At 41.1% G+C, this 19,179-nt stretch overlaps 1 protein-coding gene across 1 annotated transcript in view; it reads right to left on the bottom strand.

Moving 5' to 3' along the window:
- The window catches only part of HTR2C (5-hydroxytryptamine receptor 2C), a 239,481-nt gene extending 221,662 nt beyond the window's left edge, over positions 1-17,819 (bottom strand). The window contains exon 1 of the mRNA XM_004710060.2: positions 17,295-17,819. The gene's annotated coding sequence lies outside the window, so the exon portion shown is untranslated. The remainder of the gene's footprint in view (positions 1-17,294) is intronic.
- Positions 17,820-19,179: the final 1,360 nt, after the last annotated feature.

Here is a 19,179-nt window from a genome sequence, read left to right as displayed (position 1 = left end):
TGGAATCAAAGGATGTAATCCAGGAATAAGACACCTTCTCATCATGCTTCTCAATCCAAAATTACACTTTGATGACATCGATATTCATGAGCTCCCGTTCAAAATGTTCCAGAAGTATCTGACTTTGGGATGGAATCATTTACTCTTCTATTAATATCATTATGAAGAATGAATGGAACCACTTAATACTAATTAAACTTTTCTTCTTAAAATGAAATAATTTCTAATACTGGCATTGGATGCAAACATTGCTATCTTACCTGGATACACAGTACATTTTATAAGCAGTAAAGTTTAATGAACAATTTAATAATATATTTCCTAAACTTAAACCTGTTAATTGAATGAAAGCATGACAATTCTGCCAACCTGAAGCATTCGATAAATTTTCAGGCACAAATTTGGGAACTGCTGTTTTGCACTCTAGAAATGTGTGTGTGACGGAGGCCCTGGTGGTGCTATCCAGTGAGCATTGGTCTGCTAATGCTGACATCTATGGTTCAGACCCACCAGCTGCTCCTTAGAAAAGAGATGAGGCTGTCTGCTCCTTTCAAGACTTAGAGCCATGGGTTCACTACAAGGAGACATTGACTTAACGGTAGTGGGTTGGGTTTTTTATGGAGGGGGGTGAGGGGTGGAGATGATCCCTATGTGTATATATACAAGATGAATTTCAAAAAGTACATGGAAAATGGAAGTATAAGATAATGGATTTTTTCTCACAAGCTTTTTGAAGCCTAGACACACACAAAGTATGTAACATGACTGTAAAACCAAACCAACCCCACTGCCATCAGTCATAGAAACCCCATAAGACAGAGTTTGACTTTTCCTCTGGGTTTCCAAGATTATAAATCTTTGTGGGAGCAGCCAGTCTCATCTTTCTCCAGCGAAGTAATTTGTGGGTTTGAACTGTCAACCTTGTGGTAGGCAGCCCAAACCATAATTCACTTAGTCACTATACACATATGTGTGTGTGTGTATTTACACAGGTAAGTCGTTAGTTGTATTGCTACTGGGTTTCAGTACATACAAAATAAACATGTCTCTGTGATCAGTGGATGGCTGTAGACAAGTTCTCCCAGTAATTGCACTTGTCTTAGTCTTGTTAGGGTCCTTTCAAGGAAAAGAGCCAATCAAAACAGAGTCTTCCAAAGGGATCTGATAGGCCACTTGGATTCAAGGCAACTCAGAATGTTACACTGCACAAAACTAAACTCACTGCCATGAGTTGATGCCAACGCATCAAAGTAGAACTGCCCCTGTCGGTTCTGAGGCTATAAAACTTCATGGGAGCAGACAGCCCCATCTGTCTCCTGCAGAGCAGCTGGTGGGTTTGAATCACCAACCTTGGCGATTCCAGTTTTATTGCTACCAATGAAACTGTTTGGAAAAAAAAAAAACTGTGCCAAGGAAATTTTTCCAAGCATGATAATGAAGCTTCTCATTCTTTGAGGGTAGCAAGAGAAACCTTACCGCATCCACCCTATCGCCTTTATCATGTCCCAATTCAGAATCATTTTTGTTCCCCAAAGTCAAAGAATGTTGAGAAAGAACAAGATTTTATTTCCTCGAGGTCTGAATGAGAGAGTATGGAATTCTCTGGAGAAGGGTTAGAGAGATAGAAATGCTAACATCAGAAACATATAGACCTACGTGGAAAATGTGTTGAGAAACAATAGCTTTGCATTTTGGTATATTTGATAAATAAAAGCTTCTATGATGTTATGGCAATGCTTTTTTGCTTACTCTCATGTACATAAGCATATGCATACAATACTACTACATGTGTGTGCACATGCACATAAATATAGTTATACTTTCTTAATTACCTAATCTATTTTAAAATATCTAATGTGCTCTGGAAATAAATGTCCATGACATGGGGGTGAGGGAAGTATAGTGAAAATAGAATGGAATTTTGAATGAAAAAGCTTGGGTTTTATTTGAATTCTGACTCTGCTAGTTATACAGGACCTTGCATAACTAATTTAGCCTTTTGTACTCTTAGGTTTTCTAATTTGCCTAATCCCTGTGATAACACCCTTCAGTTATGTTGAAACTAAAATGGGAGTGACATATGAAAACAAGAAAATATCTGCACATTTAATTTCTTATGCTGTGAAGAGTAGGTATATGAATGTTATCCTATGATTATATGATTAGATACTTTTAGGAAATTATATGTTTAAAGAGGAAGAAAAATACAGTAGAAAAGACCCTAAGAATGGTTCTTAGATTGAGAAAATAAACTGCCAAAAAAGAAAAAAATCTGCAATAGCATCTATCGAATATTAAATAATAGAAATAAGTAATAAATATAAAAAGAGGTCAAAGAGAATATATAGCTATTAGATTGAATTTCAGAATGTTCACATCTGTTAGTATGGAGGAAAACCAATACATCCTGAGTTTTCTGCATGTATTCACTCCTGAAAATTTATAATCATAAAGACTAAGATCATAGACTTTTCTTCTTAAAAAAATTTTTTTTTGTAATTTCTTAACTAGAAAAGATAAATATCCTCTTCATCTCCCACCTCCGCCTTTTTCTTACTATGGGTAAAAGAGTTATTCATGGTCAGAAGTTGAAATTCTAAAATTGCTGAAATTCTTTGTATTTCTGCATTGCTTTCATATTGAAAAGACTTGCAAACACATTTTAAGTCATTTGGTCTTTACTTCTATTTTAAATTTCGTAGGTTTATGAAACATTTTAGAATAAGAAGAAATGGTTAAAACCCTTCTGCTCTCAAAATGGTAAAATACCTGTCATGTTCACCATATGAGTAACATGTATGTATGTAAAAATCCCATTGAGAACCACAACCAAAAAGAAACCCAGAAATTGGTGGCAAGTATTCTATGGTAACAATCTATAACCTACAGAACTTAGGTTGTGATTTACCAAGATAGCTATGGAATGTAACTGTATGGTTTCTGAAAAAAGCATCCAAGTATTATCCATGTTATCCAATCATAAATCATCCGTAGCTTCACATGCAGGATTTGTAGCTGACCACAGCTTAATTTAAGCCATGTTATAAATAACAAATGTAGTTTAACTTGTTATTGATATTTGTAGTCTTTTAAATGTGTTTGAATAAGAAAAGTAAGTGGAAGCATTGTTGTTCATTTAATAATCTTTAAAAAATATGTTATTTTTAATGCAGGGTTCTGGAGTGGAGGCAAAATGTGATGTTCAAGAGCCTAAGTGAGTATTAACTTTTCCAGGTTTAAAAATGTCTTAAATAGTTTAGGGTCATGACCAATCACCATTACCCTCTGCGCTAGAAAAACCAAGTATCTGAGAATTCTTATTTGCAGTGAATTTTCAGAACTAGAAAGCTCTTATTATTTTTATTTAATTGGAGTGTTTGAAATGATCTGAATTCCCATCCATTCTGATTTACTCTTGTAGCAGACAGGGCGATTCACAAAGGACTAGAAGCTAGTTCCCTTTAGTTTTAAATTGACACTATAAAAATGTTCCCCCACAAGTGCTTTCATCATTCAGAAAATACATCTTTAAGAAACCCATACTGTATACTGATGGAAGTTCTAAGTGAGTTTGTAGCCCAGTCATAACGAGTCTGTAAAATTTGAAGATGCACAGCAAACATTGAACTCCATGTTCCAAGGGCTCTGAACTCTAAAGCATGCCCTTAAAACAAATACAGCAAAATAAATGTAATTTCTGATTTGAAATTAAAATTCTGGTGTTCTTAAGTATAAATGTGTAGCCTACATGATTTTTTTAGATAGCCATTAGTCTTCTATGCACTAGGCATGCAAAATCTTAACACATTTGAATGTTAAGCATTGTTTCTTGGCTCTGTACTCTGCATAACACTCTTCCTTCCCTCCATAAAACATCAAAACAAACCTACTGTCTATCTTTGTCTGACTTAAATGGGAGAATTTGTCTGCAATTATTTCCCAGTGTTCCCTCTCACCAAAGGTTCATTTCTTCATGACCCACCTTGCAGTTCCTTTGCTTTGACATTCTCTTTGTTACGTATGCTCTGTTGAAAAGTTGGACAACCTTCCTTTGTACCCTTATGGTTGAAATGGGAGGTGTGAAGGATCCAAACCTACAGTGAGGAGTTGGCTGAGGTGAGCTTCAGAGTCCTAATCATTAGATTCCATAATCGGGAGAGGAATGAACAAGGGACACCTCTGAGTAACATTTTGTAAGCATAGTTCAGAAGCTCTATTAACCAATTGAACTGAGAGCTACTGGAAAATTGCGATCCGAAAATAACTCGAAGGTGGAAGGACTATGCAATATTCAAAGGATTGGGGGAGTAGAGATATTCTGTAATTAAAAAAAATAATGTAAATGTTATCATAAGTGTATTTTGTCTTATGCTACAAAATAAATCCAATTTATTTCACCTTATTGCTTCAGTCTGAATCTAGAAACTCAGAATATCCACTAAAGAGCTGTACACTGTTGCTTGCTCTTCTGAAAAGGGTACTTACCCCAAGTAAAGCACAAATCGAAGAATTAAAAAAAAAAGGAAAAAGAAATATCAACAGACAAACTTTTCTTTTAAATTACAGCTATTTTCAGGTCAATGGCAAGATTGAAAATTTAAATCCAATGGAGCAATTTAACATGGGCTCTCTGTAAATCAAAAAGGACACCTAGCAACAAATCAGACTGGGGCGAGGGGAGTCTCTGGGTGGGACAAACGGTGACGTGCTAAACTGCTAGCCAAAAGGTCAGTGGTTTGAATCTACCCAGAGGTGCCTCAGAAGACATGCCTGGCAAGCTGCCCCTGAGAGGTCACAGTTGCACACCTGACATCGCCTTGAGTCAGAGTCAACTCAAGGGCAACAAACCACGGATCCGAATGGGAAGCCAAGAAAGGTCTCCTGGAGGAGGGAGCCCAGTGCTGAAGAACACGGAGGAATGAGGTACGCAACAAGATGGCAAGGGCGTTTTGTACAAAAGAAACAACCCGAGGATGCCCAGTTAAAATGTTTTATAGTTTATAATAGATATCTTGCAAATATTAATGAACATCTACTATCCCTTTCGAAGGTTGAGATGAACTCTATCATATGCTATCCTCCCGTGTGCACATGTTCTGAGAAGTTATAAATATAAACATTCAGTTATGAATTACATGAAGTAAAGCTTACCTTCACCCAACTCACTGGGAACACTTGTGAGCATTTTCTCCAGATGCTTGTTCTTGTTCCCTTTGCTGCATATTCCTCTCTTTTATCTCGAGGGTTGTGACTTTAAGGACATTAGTCATTTGGACTCAAAGGCCTCAGTGTTACTTTGGACAATCCTTCTACTGTAAGGCTTATAGGATGGATCCTCTGGTCTTTTAGAATTGTGGTCACTGAGACCCCAAATGAGCAAATGAATGTTCTATTTGTCATTCACCCATCCTGAATGAGAGGTTAGGGAAGAACTCAATGTTGCCTGTACCATAACTTGGAGGCTTATGCTGTCAAAATAGAGTAATTTGTGTGCTAGAGCTATGAGCTTCCTCGTTGAAGTATTGTGGAATATGTATTGGCTCTTTAGCAGCTAACACAGTGTTGGGTATATAGCAGACCTTCAACAAGCACTTGTCTAATTCTTACAGGCTATTTAGTCATCTTTATCTTATCCTTCAATACCTTGGCAGATAAACCCATTAAACCCATTGCCATAAAGTCACTTTGGATTCACAGGGACCATATAGGACAGAGTAGAACTGTTCTGTAGGGGTTTGAGGGCTGCAAATCTTTATAGAAGTAGACCGTTAACAGCCAAGCACTTTAATCACCATGCCACCAGGACTCACTGGCAGATAAACAGGGAGAATGAAATTTGGATTTTCTTTGTATAAAATTTAGAAAATTGTATGGCGTTGGACAGTAGAAACAGGCAGAATGGAGATAGACAATTTTCAATGCATAGGATAATAGAGCCTTCAAACTAGTAAGTTATTCAACTTAATTAAGACTTCAAAGAACAAAAGCCATGATATCAATCTTCTGGGCTTGTAATTTTACCAAACAGCGGAAAGCCTTCCCTAGTTGCATAGTGAGTTTACAAATGGCTACAGAAGCACAGATGAAACTAGAAAAGTAAGTCTATTGATAATTTCTCTCGTTTCTGCTTTGTTAAAACTTAAAAAAAATATATTGGTGTAAGACCAGATCCCTCATATTTTACTTCCACCAAGAATACATTTGCTATTTTCATTCTGAGTCTATTTCAAACTGACACTACATTTGAAAATATAAGATTGAGTTTATTACAGTCCTGGAAGTCCCTGACTAACCAACCAAACAAACAAAAATGTTGTAATAATATACCTACATGCCACAAAGCATTAAAAAAATTGAAACTATTTAAGAGGAAAATAGCTAACATATTGATGATCTAATTGCCCAAAGACATTCATTAACAGAAATCTCTGATTTTCTATCACATTATGAAAGCGAAGCAAAGCTTGTTTGCATAGTTCTTTCTTATATAGGAATTTGGGAATTGTTATTTCATAAAGTCTTCTTTCCTCTGAACCTTCAACTTCTACCATAAAAAATGATTCTAGGCTTTTAAGGTTATTAATTGGTGACTAAATTACAAGAGAATGCTGTAGTCAGAATGTACATGTGATCCTAAACATGGGCCATATCTTCATCAGACATGTATGGGACCAAGAGAATGGTTTATATGTCTATCAAGTATAAGATATTTCGTTGTGAAGTGGAACAATAAAGCCACGTATACTAAGACTTAGCTAAGCAATATCTGACTTTTTGCATTTAAAGAGGAAAGATTTCCTCTCAAGTGCTTTAGCTAAACTAGTTTACATAGAGTTACAGTTTCTTAATTACTTTAAAATTTTCTCAGAAGGATTACCCCAAATTATTTTACATAAATCTGTTACTCTGTTATGTCTGGAGTTCTTAAAATATCATTGTGCAGGTATACTGAAAATCTTATTTTAGTTTGTGCTTTATATTTTCTTTTTTTTTTTTTAAACATTTTATTAGGGGCTCATACAACTCTTATCACAATCCATACACACATCAATTGTGTAATGCGCATTTGTACATCGTTTCTCAAAACATTTTCTCTCCATTTAAACCCCCGACATTAGGTCCTCATTTTTCCCCTCCCTCCCCGCTACCCCCTCCCGCATGAGCCCTTGATAGTTTATAAATGGGTATTTTGTCATATCTTGCCCTGTCCGACGTCTCCCTTCATCCACTTTTTGGTTGTCTGTCCCCCAGGGAGGAGGTCACACACACTTCCATGTAATCGGTTCCCTCTTCCCTACCCATTCTCCCTTTACCCTCCCTGTTTTGCCACTCACACCGCTGGTCCTATAGGGCTCATCCGTCCTGGATTCCCTGTATTTTCAGTTCCTATCTGTACCAGTGTACCTCCTCTGGTCTAGCCAGTCTTGCATGATAGAATTCGAGTCATGGTAGTGGGAGCGGGGAGGAAACCTTTAGGAACTAGAGGAAAGTTGTATTTTTCATTGTTACATCGCACCGTGACTGGCTCATCTCCTCCCCTAGACCCCTCTGCAAGGGGATCTCCAGTGGCCTACAGTGGGCTTTGGATCTCCACTCCGCACTGCCCCCATCATTCACTATGGTAAGATTTTTTGTTCTGATGATGCCTTACACCTGATCCCTTGCTTTATATTTTCTTATTTAACCATCGGAACATATGTTCCTAGAATAGACACATGCACAGAGAGAGAAGGAATATCAACACAGTCAAGGCAAATTCATTGATTACCCACCACGAGCAAAGCTTTTCAATTTTGTTTGTAAGAGCTTAAGGCAAAGGACAACTCTAGAAGACCAGATCAAATTTAGATTAGCTGAGGAGCCAGAGCTACATACCACAGTGCTAGAGTTCCCCAGTCTTACACCAGTATTTTTACCAGGAAATCTTAAATAATGGGTTAGTTTAAAAACAACAGCAAAAAGAAAAGCTTTTAAACTTTCAGCATGTTTCCAAGTGGACCCTGCATTAGCTTTAGTTGGTCTTTAAATATTGTACCCTAAGATGGTGTTTCTCCTTGGGCTCAGATCAGTAAACTCAAAACCTAACAACTACCTTTTACAACATTGTTTTAAAAGTCAAACTACTTCACCAAATTCCAGTGCGAATAGGTAACACAGGCAAATGGGATCAGACAAGGTTTCCAACCCTTCTCCTATGCAGTACATGATTTTTTATGATCCTTCTCTTGCTTCACAGGGCTTCATTTTTCCTGTTCAGATTTCCAAGTGCTAATCCTCTAATAATGACAGAATTGAAATGGCTTGTGTTAGGATGTCACATATAAAACCACATACACGTGGGTCAAACTTACCTGCTCTTCTCCAGTATATAAGACTACTGATTTCCATAACCTCACTTGTCGTTATATTATCTCTGTAACTCCCCCGTCCCTCACCATTAATAGAAATTTTCATTTGTCTTATTCTTTTATTAATTACGAGGTCTCCAAATGAGAGGGACCCTGGTGACATAGTTAGTTATGCAGTGGCCTGCTAGCCAGACAGTCACCTATAAGTTACTCCAGGGGTGGAAGATGAGACTTTCTGGTCCCACAAAGATTTACAGCCTGGGAAACCCTAAGGAGTGATTCAACTCTGAGGTGGAATCCACTTGATGGCGGTGGGTTTTAGATTTCCAGATGAAAGGTTTTGTCATCTCTTCATTGCCTTTCCAAGTAGCATGTCAGTGATTCAGGAAGATAGTAACAATATCCATAGGTCTCTGTGAAAATGTGTGCCATCTCAAAACGAAGGGTCAAGGTATAAGAGCAAGAGACTAGTCAACTCCTAAGTAAAGCTTGTAGAATTCCCTGCTTAAAGGAATGACCTTTGGAATCAAAGCGCTCTGGTCTTAAAGCCTGATTTTGGTCATTCCATTTGTAGGTTTCTTAACCAGTTTTGTTTGTCTCAGTTTCCCCATCTGCAAACTAGGAATAATAATTGCACCTTGTCATTGGGTAATTGTGAGGTTTATATGAGTAAGCATATACAAACCTTTTAGAAATGTGTACTACATAGTAAGTATTAAATAATAGCTATTGCTAGGGTTTTTTATGCCTCTTATGAATAATTACTTGTTCACTCGGGTAAGATTTCCTACCGTGATTTGGGGAAGTTGTACTTGAAAGTATTGAGTGACTCTTGATCCTGAGGTAAAGTGGGAAAGATATGTGTTTAAAAATGCACCAGAACATTCTTCAATGGCACTTACTGATGACTGACAAGAAGACAACCCATGTCTTTTTTCACTAACCAGGAAGATAAATAGAACTCAAGTCAGCTTGTTCATTGACATTCTTTGTTAGACATGTCGACATAGTCTACTTTTTCAGCAGTGTTTAGTTTTCTGTCTTTCTTTTCATTTTTATGTTCATTTGTAATACTGGTTCCACTCTGAAGGGCCAAACACTTGACTGAAGAGGTTTCATTTCATTTGAAAGGTGGCTTTCACCTACGCACTTTCATTCTTTCCAGACTCTGGCTAACCACAAGTCGGGCTGCTCCAAGAGGTCCCTTGAACTTACCCTCGAAGCTCTGCTTTCTCTACTGCTCACTCCATTAGAGACCCATTCCTATAGTCATTTGGATCTGACTAATGGATAGCAAAACAAAACACAACTGACAGGAATTTATGGCAGGTGAAATAGCCATTTGTGCCTACTTACCTACTTTTTTAGGTTTTTCATAAACAAAAAACAAAAACAAAAACCTTCTGAAATTAATGAGTGGATTGTAGTGGGGACGGAAATAGGAGGCAGAAAGCTTGGTCATTTTAAGAACTGAAAATGAAACCATCACTTGCAGAACTAAAATGTCACATTCTGTTTGTTTTTCAGTATTAGTTTCACACTCTCATTATTCATTCAGTTTACACCTAGAGTATTAGCAAAACAGGAGTGGTAGCATCAGGTCTTTAATTACAGTGTTCCAATGCTTGTCAATGTTGTGGTCAGAGTGAAGTTGAATGTATTTTCGGGGATATTTAAGAAAAAAATGGACATATATTTCCTTGCACCTGTTCAATTTTCAAGGGAACCAAGGGTCTTCCTATGATAATTTCTTTTGGAAACCCTATAATCCTTATTTTGCCCCATTCAAATAACACACACATATATAAAACTTTTTGAAGAAGTCCTCTCGTGTGTGTGTGTGTGTGTGTGTGTGTGTATAACATGGAACTAAAAGATAATGGAACTTTCCAGTGACCTTTTTGAAGCTTCCATGTCCATTTACATTATATACACTATAAGGAGCCCTGGTAGCACTGTGAGTTAGGCATTGGGCTGTTAACTGTAGGGTAAACAGTTAAAACCCACCCATAGGCTGTTCCCATAAAAATGAAGGGTCTTAGAAACACCAATGCGTAGTTCCACTCTGTCCTATATCTTTGCTATGAGTCAGACTCTACTTTGTGGCAATGGTTTGACTTGGATTTATATACACACGAAAGGGAGAAAAAGAAGCTGTCTACTCGCATAAATAGTTTCAGTGTTGGCTACCCACAGGGGCAGTTCTACCCTGTCCTGTAGGGTCATTAGGAGTCAGAATTGACTTGATGGCAGTGAGTTTGGTTTGGGTTTGGTTTATATAAGCACAAAGGATTGCTGGGGGCCCTGCTGGGTAAGCATTGAGCTGCTACTGGCAGGGTTGGCAGTTCATGCTCCCCAGCACCTTCCAGGGAGAAAGATGAGGCTATCTGTTCCTGTAAATATCTACAACCTCAGAAACCCTTGTTGGCAGTCTTTTCATTCGTTTGTATAAATTAATATATGCAAAGACTTCAAAAAAACTCATGAAGAAATTCTGTTATCCTTTAATTCCAACTTTTTGAAGCCCTCTCCTATATACACATACACAATTAGGGAGGTATGATCCCCATGAGGGCACAAAAGGGAGTTTCTGCCTCTTCCTGTCACAGAGAACCCACTTTTCAATATGGGGAAAATGCAAGTGTCTATCTAGAGGGCACATAACCAAAAGAAAACATGTAAAACGCTGTAGGAGGCAAGGTGCATATTGTGCGTAAAGATTTTCCAGGCTATGGAAGGAAATGGGACCTGGAGGTCAGATGAGGTTAACATTAGAGGGGAAAGGGGGCACATTTCCTTGGGCAAACACAAGAAAAGTAAGGATGAAAGTAATAGCAAAGTGTTGAGAAGTGCAGATGGCATCTTCCTTACATTCCTCTTGAGCTCCTCTTTTCCCTCAGAAATGTGAAAGTAAGATTACTGGGAGGAAGGGGATTTGTACAGGGAATAGAGAAACTGAGAAGTTAAAAAGAGCAACCACAAACACGGAACATTTGGTTTGAAATATAGGAGAGTGAATCAGCCAAGGGCACGTAGGAGACTTGCTGAGTAGTGTTAAGGGCCCCGCGGAGATGGCAGAATCTAAGTGTGAAGCGCTGCAAATTGTTTCCTCTCTGAATAGTCAGCATTCAGAGTTGTGGAAGTATGAGAAACTACAGTAGATGAATCCATGGCTGGGACTTAAGTGTATATCATAGGTGACGAGGAGAACCATCAACAGAACTGACATAAAGATCAGATTCAGGAAAGAAGCAAGTGAGTGCAAGAGAAGGCAGTACAAAGATGATTGGGGAGTGGCCTGGGGAATAAGATCTTGATGAAGTTGCCAAGCAGGTACAAGGGGAGGAGGGAGACTGGTATCATCTAAGAGCAGTATTTTTGAATTTTAAAATGTTAGAACTTGATGCCTTTAAAGCGTGGCTATCTGCCTGTAGCTGAGGACAATGGAAATAAAAAACATGGGCATTTTTATGGCCACTCAAGCTGTCAGTGAATCGCAAGATAAAGAATAAGTAGTAATAAGGAGCCAGGTGCCAATCATGTCAGTGAAAGTATAGATAATAAAGGCAAGAAAGAAATGTTGTAAAAGACGATCCTCAATTTAAAAAATCGAATAACGACAGGGCATCTTGGGAATTTGAAAAAAGAGGGAGACTAGGAGAATTTCAATCACAGCATTAATCCCTGACACCAGTGTTTCCCCAAATGGGCATCCCACCCTGGGCGAGGGGGGGGGGTGTCACTGACACAATGGGGGATAAAGTTACCTACACTTTATCCTTGGATGTGAAGTATATAGTACAAAGGTTTTTAATTGCCAGGGGCAGGAGATGCTGAGTAATATATTTTTTTAAATTTGGGAATGAATGCCTTTATGCCTTCGACATAGGGAAGATAGTTAAGATTCATGAAGAAGGGTAATATAAGGAGGAGAATGAATTAACCTCCACTTGAGAGGTTTCAGGATCTAGGTAAGCTCCCCTAGAGGAAGGCGGGTTTTGATTATGGCAAAGAGGTAGAAGTGATAAAGCGAAGGATCCCTGCTTCTGAGTGCATTGCTATTCAATACAATTTTCTTCAGGGATGTTTCAGAGATGTTCTTAACCAGCACAGTTCAATGGAAAGCCACTATCTACAAGACAATTGAGCAGCTGAAATATGACCAATGAGGTGGAGAATCTGAGCTTATATTTCTATTTCATGTTAATTAATTCCAGTATAAATAGCCACGTGTGGCTGGTGACTATTGTGCTGGGCAGTGTAATCCCAAAGACTTTCTGATAGCTATCTATACATTGAGTCAGAGTAATTAATTTGTAATAATAATTAATATGGTACCCCTCTATTTGTATTACAGGAGGCAATACCTAAAATTAAAGAGAATCTCTGAATGTAGAACTTCATGTGCCAAGAAAAAACCATGAAGGCTACTAGTTTGAGGAGCAAAGGGCCTTTCTAGTGCTTCTGCAATTAGATTATATAATCAGTCATCTCTGAATAAGGTTCACCCTAATTAGCAAGACTGCATCCAATATCAGCTATATGTGGGGCTCCAGATCCAGCAAGCAACTAAGTATGGTGCAGACAGTACAGTCTTCACGGCAACTGAGAGGCAGAATGAAGGAGAAATATTGTGTGAAAAACAACAACCCACACCCCCTCCTGCCCTGAAGTTCAATCTGACTCGTAGTGACTCTCCAAGATAGAGCAGACATGGCTCCTCGAGTTTCCAGGGCTGTGGATTTTTAAGAAGCAGACCCCCACTTCAAGCCTTTCAGCTACCAGCATAGTCCTTTCACCACTGTACCACCGAGATATTGCTTAGAGGGAGAGCAAAACCAAAAAAAACAAGAATTCAGATTTTGGCTGGCATCAATCTCTGCAATCTTGCTTCCATTGTCTCATCATGCATTCAAATATCAAAAGTGACTGCCAAAGGGCTTTTGCAGGTGAGCATATGGACTAACTCTGCTGGTGCTGGCGCAGGTTCGAGTGGGTAAAAGACGGTGCCTTGTGTGTGGTTTGTATGTTTTGCAGCAATATTCTCAGGATACAGCGAAGCCTTCACAAAATTTTTTGGAAGAATGGCAGTGATGAAGTGATTCATTCATCTTTTGGTGATTACAGATTACATTATAAGCTTCAGTAGGAATGCACACATTGCAGACAAAATCACATAGCATCCTCAAATGACATATAATCAATAAGAACAAAAATGGATTTCTCTAACAATGTAAAATTTAAAAGTGCTTAATACCCAAGAGTTTCACAATAATTAGGTGGGGGTGGAATAAGAGATTTGTCATTAACCTTAACGAATAAGCAGACCTCATTTGTTCACAGCTCCCCAGGCAGCTACTTACAGCATTTCTCCCACTGAACAATATTAAGCTGTCCCCAACATTCTGAGAATGCTCTCAGTACAAGTGCTGTCCATCCTCATTTTGTGAGGCATGTTATTGCTATAAAAATTGACATGGTTGACACGTTCTCAGGTGATAGTGGCCCGATCATCTAAAGATTCTCAGCCATTATAATCTAGGACTCCATTTTTTTTTCTCACAGGCTCTGCAAGCAGTGGTCTTCGTCAATCTCGTGTTTTGAACAAATTAATCAGTAGTTGAGGTTTACTTACTGTTGGATACTGGTAACCTCTTTACAAATTTTTGTTTTAATTTTGTGCTTCCCTTAGCTGGGGAAGGAGAACTTTTACTTGAAAGAAATAAATTGAAGAGTGAAAAAAATTAATGTTCGTCCCAGGCCTCATTGTTTTACTTAGATTTAGTGAATTTCCAGCTAAATGCAGACATATTCCCAAATAACTCAATTTCAAATTGCTGTCATACACCTGCAAAACTAACGGGATTTTAGAAGCTATTTTCTGGAAGAGAGTATCTCTGAACTGCCACGGGTCAGATGACGAAGCTGATTGGATTAACCCAACATTATATCAAAAGTGACAGGCAATTTAGATTTTACTTGTATTGTTAAAGAAACAAACATGTTCTTTCCAGATATGCTTCATAGTGTTAAAAAAATGTTTCTTATTCCATTGCTTTAATCTCTAAGAATGTTTTGTTATCTTTAGAAATGGAGAGGGAAAATTTCAAAGACACTAGTCTAATAAGTATATGACCTCCCTTCTTCATAGATTTGAAGCTATGGAGACGATGTGAAATAAAGTAGAAACGTAGCATTCCTCTTTCTGTCTTGGCACCCACTGGTTTTGGAAAAAGTCAGCTCTCACCTCTCTTCCCACAAATTCATCCTGCACCAAAGCCTGTCATGTTATTAACAGAAAAATCCTCACCGTCATCCAGGTAAGCGATAGATAAAGATAAATCCCTAAAAAAACAACAACAACAAAAAACAGGTAACAAGGGTTAATAATCCCTGCCTAGTTTCTGCAGGTGGAAAAAATACATTGTCATAATCGGTTTGAACACCCCCAAATCCTACCTTGACATTGCAACCACTAGCCTTATCCACCTTCCGAATTTCAGGACTTGCGTTGCACTTGTAGTGGATGAGAAAAGCTGTCTATTGGAAAAGAAATTATGCGAGTGAAACAAGGAAATATTTTATTTCCTCCCCAGATTGATCAGAAGAATATATGCAGGGAATGAGAAATATAACTATATGTTCTATAACCTACATTCCCTACAGTACAGGAAAACATTTAATTGCTCCTGGGGGTGGGGTGGGGAGTATAGAGGTGTGAGGGGGTGTAGTGTGATGATTCCTATACAGCAAGGGGCAGAGGGAAAACAATTGGTCAGAAAGGACAATATCCAGCGTATTTTAAATATTGCAAAACAGAGGCAATGGCCAAGGTAGAAATCATTTTCCATGGGTCATGTCACACAGGCACTCTCACTGTGCACTTAGCACATATGTAAGGATCTCTGGTGTTGCAGTGTTTCATCGACCGCCTGCTAACTGAAAGGTTGACGGTTTGAATGCAGCAGCTACTCTGAAAGTAAAAGATGTGGTAGCTGTCTTATATAATAATAATTTATAAATTATTAAGGGTTCATGAGGGAGGGGGAATGGGGAGGGAGGGGGAGGAGGAAAAAAGGAAAATGAGCTAATTCCAGGAACCCAAGAGGAAATTGAATTTTGAGAATGATGAGGGCAACAAATGTATAAGTGTGCTTTACACTATTGATGTATGTATTGTGATGAATTGTATGAGTTCCAATAAAATGATTTTAAAAATGTAAAAATGTGCTTTACACAATTGAGGTATGTATGGATTGTGATAAGAGTTGTGTGAGGCCCTAATAAAATGATTTAAAAAAAGATATTTCCTTTAAGGATACTTAAAAAAAAAAGAATTACAGGATTTGAAACCTTCTGGGACAGCTCTATTCCGTCCTATAGGGTCACTATGAGTTGAAATGACCACATGGCAGTGCAGTTGGCTTTATGGACACATGTAACCAGCTACAGTAATTCCTCATTTCAACCGTGTGCCTATTTTCATATATTAAGTAAACTTCTCAATCAAGAAAATGTAAATGCTGGAACCCAGGTGTCCTTTTATCTATCTATCTATCTATCTATCTATCTATCTATCTATCTATCTATCTATCTACCTACTTATTTATTTTATTCCTCTGTGTGTGCGCACACACACACACTAACAGGAGCTGAGAGGTGACTTCACTGCATAGCGTCTCCCTTGACCCTGGTCATGTTAGTTCACTTCTGCAAGCTTCCTTTAGGTCGCCTGCCTAAAAGGTATGTGGTGAGGGGCATAAGTACTTCGCATGCATCTTGGCAGTGAGATGTCTCCTTGAATGGGACTTACGTTAGTAAATATTAATGAAGTTGCGCAGTACTGGCAGTGATTCTCTCGAGCACATTATATTTTCTTTAAGTGTGAATGCCACTCAATGAATTTGTGTGTGTGTGTGAGGGGGAGTCACTTTAAAGAATGGGGTCTTGAACACCAAGCGAATCATTAGTCACCTTTAGTCACGTACCACCCATCAAGAAGCAAAAGACACAGGGCACGACGGCGAAAAGAAACGGACACACAGACACGATTTTTGCAATGACAAACTTTATGTGGCATCAGGAACGGCAACCTGTTCTCACGTACGCGATTAAGATTAAACGGAGTGTTAAGAACCGAGATGCTAGGAGGCAGTACCAGAGACTTGTCTGTAACCCTTTCGAAGATATGAAAAGGTCCCCAAGTGTCTTAGGTAAGATAATAAAAAAGACTCTCTGGGTGCTCTCAGACGCTGGTCTTAAATTTACTTGACCATCAGCAGCGCTGTTCAAAGACAGGCAAGAGCTGGGAGAGCAAGATACAGATCCGCAGTGTGGATCTCCCCTGAGTTACTGGTGCTCTTTGAGACGCGCCAAAAATGAAGGTTGGTTTCATTGAGAGCACAATCCAGGTTCCATCGCCCCCCACCCCTGCTGCACTTCCACCTTTCCAAGCCTTCTGGTCCTTCCCACCGATTTCTGAAGAACTTAGCCTGCACCCACAACTCAACTGCTGCTTCTGCGTCTCCAGCCACTTACCCAGTGACACCCCTGTTTTCAGTCTCTCTTCTTTCTCCGCTCCCCGCTCCCCGCTGCGTGAGACCCGTCCCTGTTTTCTTCCCTTTCTCTCTTGGCGCCCCCACCCCACACCGGCTTTTCCAGACCCCGCCTCCACCCTTCATCTTGAGCCCCGCTTTCCACCCGCCTCCCAGACTCCGAAGTCTCCCGCGTGGCACCTCAGTCCCCCTGCCCTCCAGTCTTCGCGTGATCTGCGGGTTCAGGATCCCCATGCACCCCCACCTCCACCATCCCGTCCACCCCCTCCCCCTCTGGCCAGTGCGGTCTTGCAGACTGCGACCATCCGGGACCTGTCCCCGCTCCCCACCCCATCCTCCGTCGAAACCTTTAGGGTCTCCGCAAGCCAGGCTGCCCAGGGCTCCAACTTACCACTAGCATCCGGGACGGAGACGAGGCAGCGGTCGCCGCGGCGGCGGCAGCGAGACGAGGAACGGACTGAGCTGCAATCGCCCAGCTGAGTCCGCAGCAGCCTGAGCGCTGCGCTGCGCGCCGCCACCTCGCGCCTTCGCGGAGGGGGGACGGAGGGAGCTCGGCGCGAGGGCAAGCGCCGGCCAGTCGACCTCCTTGGGGCGACCGCGCACCCCCGGCTAGGTTTGGCTGGTCATTCTCCACTATCTCTCCTTAGCTTAGTAACTGACAACCTCCAGCATCTCTGCGCTATTCGCGTCTTCTTTCTTCTCCGATGGCCCCTAACTAACTACACTATTCTACACGGACGAAGGCCACCACCGGAGCACCACGACGATCTCGACGACTCCGACGACCACAGTGTCCAGTCCTCAGGAAGCAAAGTTCATATGCAGGTGAGGAAAGGGAAGCCGATGGAGCGGCCGCGGCTGGCCATGGGGCCGCTCCAAAGGCAGAATCGGAAAGTGCAGCCGAGGAGGGAAGGCTCCCCGGCTGGCACCCCAGCGCCTATCCCGCTCTGGCTGGGCTGCACCCTGCTCTTGGGCTGAAGAAGGGATGAGGGGAGGAGCCAAGAGCAACCAATCAACGCGCAGCGTTACACGGCCCCCGGGCCAGTTTGGATCAGTCTCTGAGTGCATCGGGAGCCTATTGGCAGGGTGCCCAGCCCCCAGAGCTGGACAGGGGGCAGTGATAAACCATTCATGAGGCCTGGAGTGGTGGCGGGGGAGGTGGGGTTGTCTGAGGTCAGCCCTGGTAAGAAAGGCTCTCAGGAATGTATCTTCAAAGATTTAAAGAACACTTTCTCCCCCGCCCCAGCACCCCCAAGATATAAAAGAGTGAGGGAGCGCGCGCGAGCGCACACACACACACACACACACACACACACACACACGCACACCTGCACAGTTCAATTCAAAAATCATACTTCCTAAGAGTTTTTGCAAGTTCTACCAAGCTTTGAAACCCCCTTCTAGAGACTTCTTTCTGATCTCCCGCCCTCTCTCCATCAGGACCAACTGACAGAGCCAAATTAATTGGTGCACAGGGCTACAGCCCAGTTAGGAGACCCGTTTCCCGTCACAACCCACTCCCCCAGTCCTAAATGCAGGGGAGAGATTGTAGAAGAAGGGAGGGGGAAAAAACCCCAACCCATTGGCCTTCTTGCCCTTGAAGGGCACACAGACCCCACAGGCCCAACTCGTGCTTGGAAAGATGGCCTACAGGTAGCTCCATCCGGGTTTTGAGGAGAGGCTAAACTTATGTTTCCATCGGAGAGCCTAGGGCCCAAGGCCCTCTGGTTGTCCAGCTGCCGCCAGGGCTAATAAAGGCACAGTCAAAGCGTCCAGGCAGGGGGCGAGCCACAAAGATTCCTTTGGGGCAACTGCCAGCTCCTGGAGATGCAGCTCGGCAGGCAGTGTTCTTGTCCAGTACTCTGAGGCACCCTGCAGGTGCTTGCCGTGTCCAGGCTGCAGCACAGAGAAGGGACGGTTAAGGCTACCTTGGACAAGGCTAGTGGAGATGTTCCCATCTAGGAGCAAGACAGAGCTGATTTCTCCATGGAGGGCATGCGGCGCGCGGCATGCGGCATTTCAATCGGGACCTTGGGTACCAGAAGTGGCGTCCGGCTTCTCACCGGTCAGAAGTAGCTGGGTCAAAGAAAGATAGAGTTATGTGAGATTTGGCATAGGAGGATAGTCGCAGGCAGACAGACAGACAGACAGAGACAGACAGACAGAGGATCGGAAGGAAGAGGTTTCAAGAAGTTGAGCACTAACCTGGAGAACCATCGTAGAAAGAAGAGCAAGGCTGGCCCGGCTCCTGGATCATTAGTCCCTAAAGTTAGGGA

This window comes from Echinops telfairi, unplaced genomic scaffold (assembly GCF_000313985.2).
Source record: "Echinops telfairi isolate 266 unplaced genomic scaffold, ASM31398v2 ScPeMD7_7427;HRSCAF=8465, whole genome shotgun sequence".
Classification (NCBI taxonomy): Eukaryota; Metazoa; Chordata; class Mammalia; order Afrosoricida; family Tenrecidae; genus Echinops; species Echinops telfairi.
This window is presented reverse-complemented; position numbering and strand designations above follow the sequence as displayed.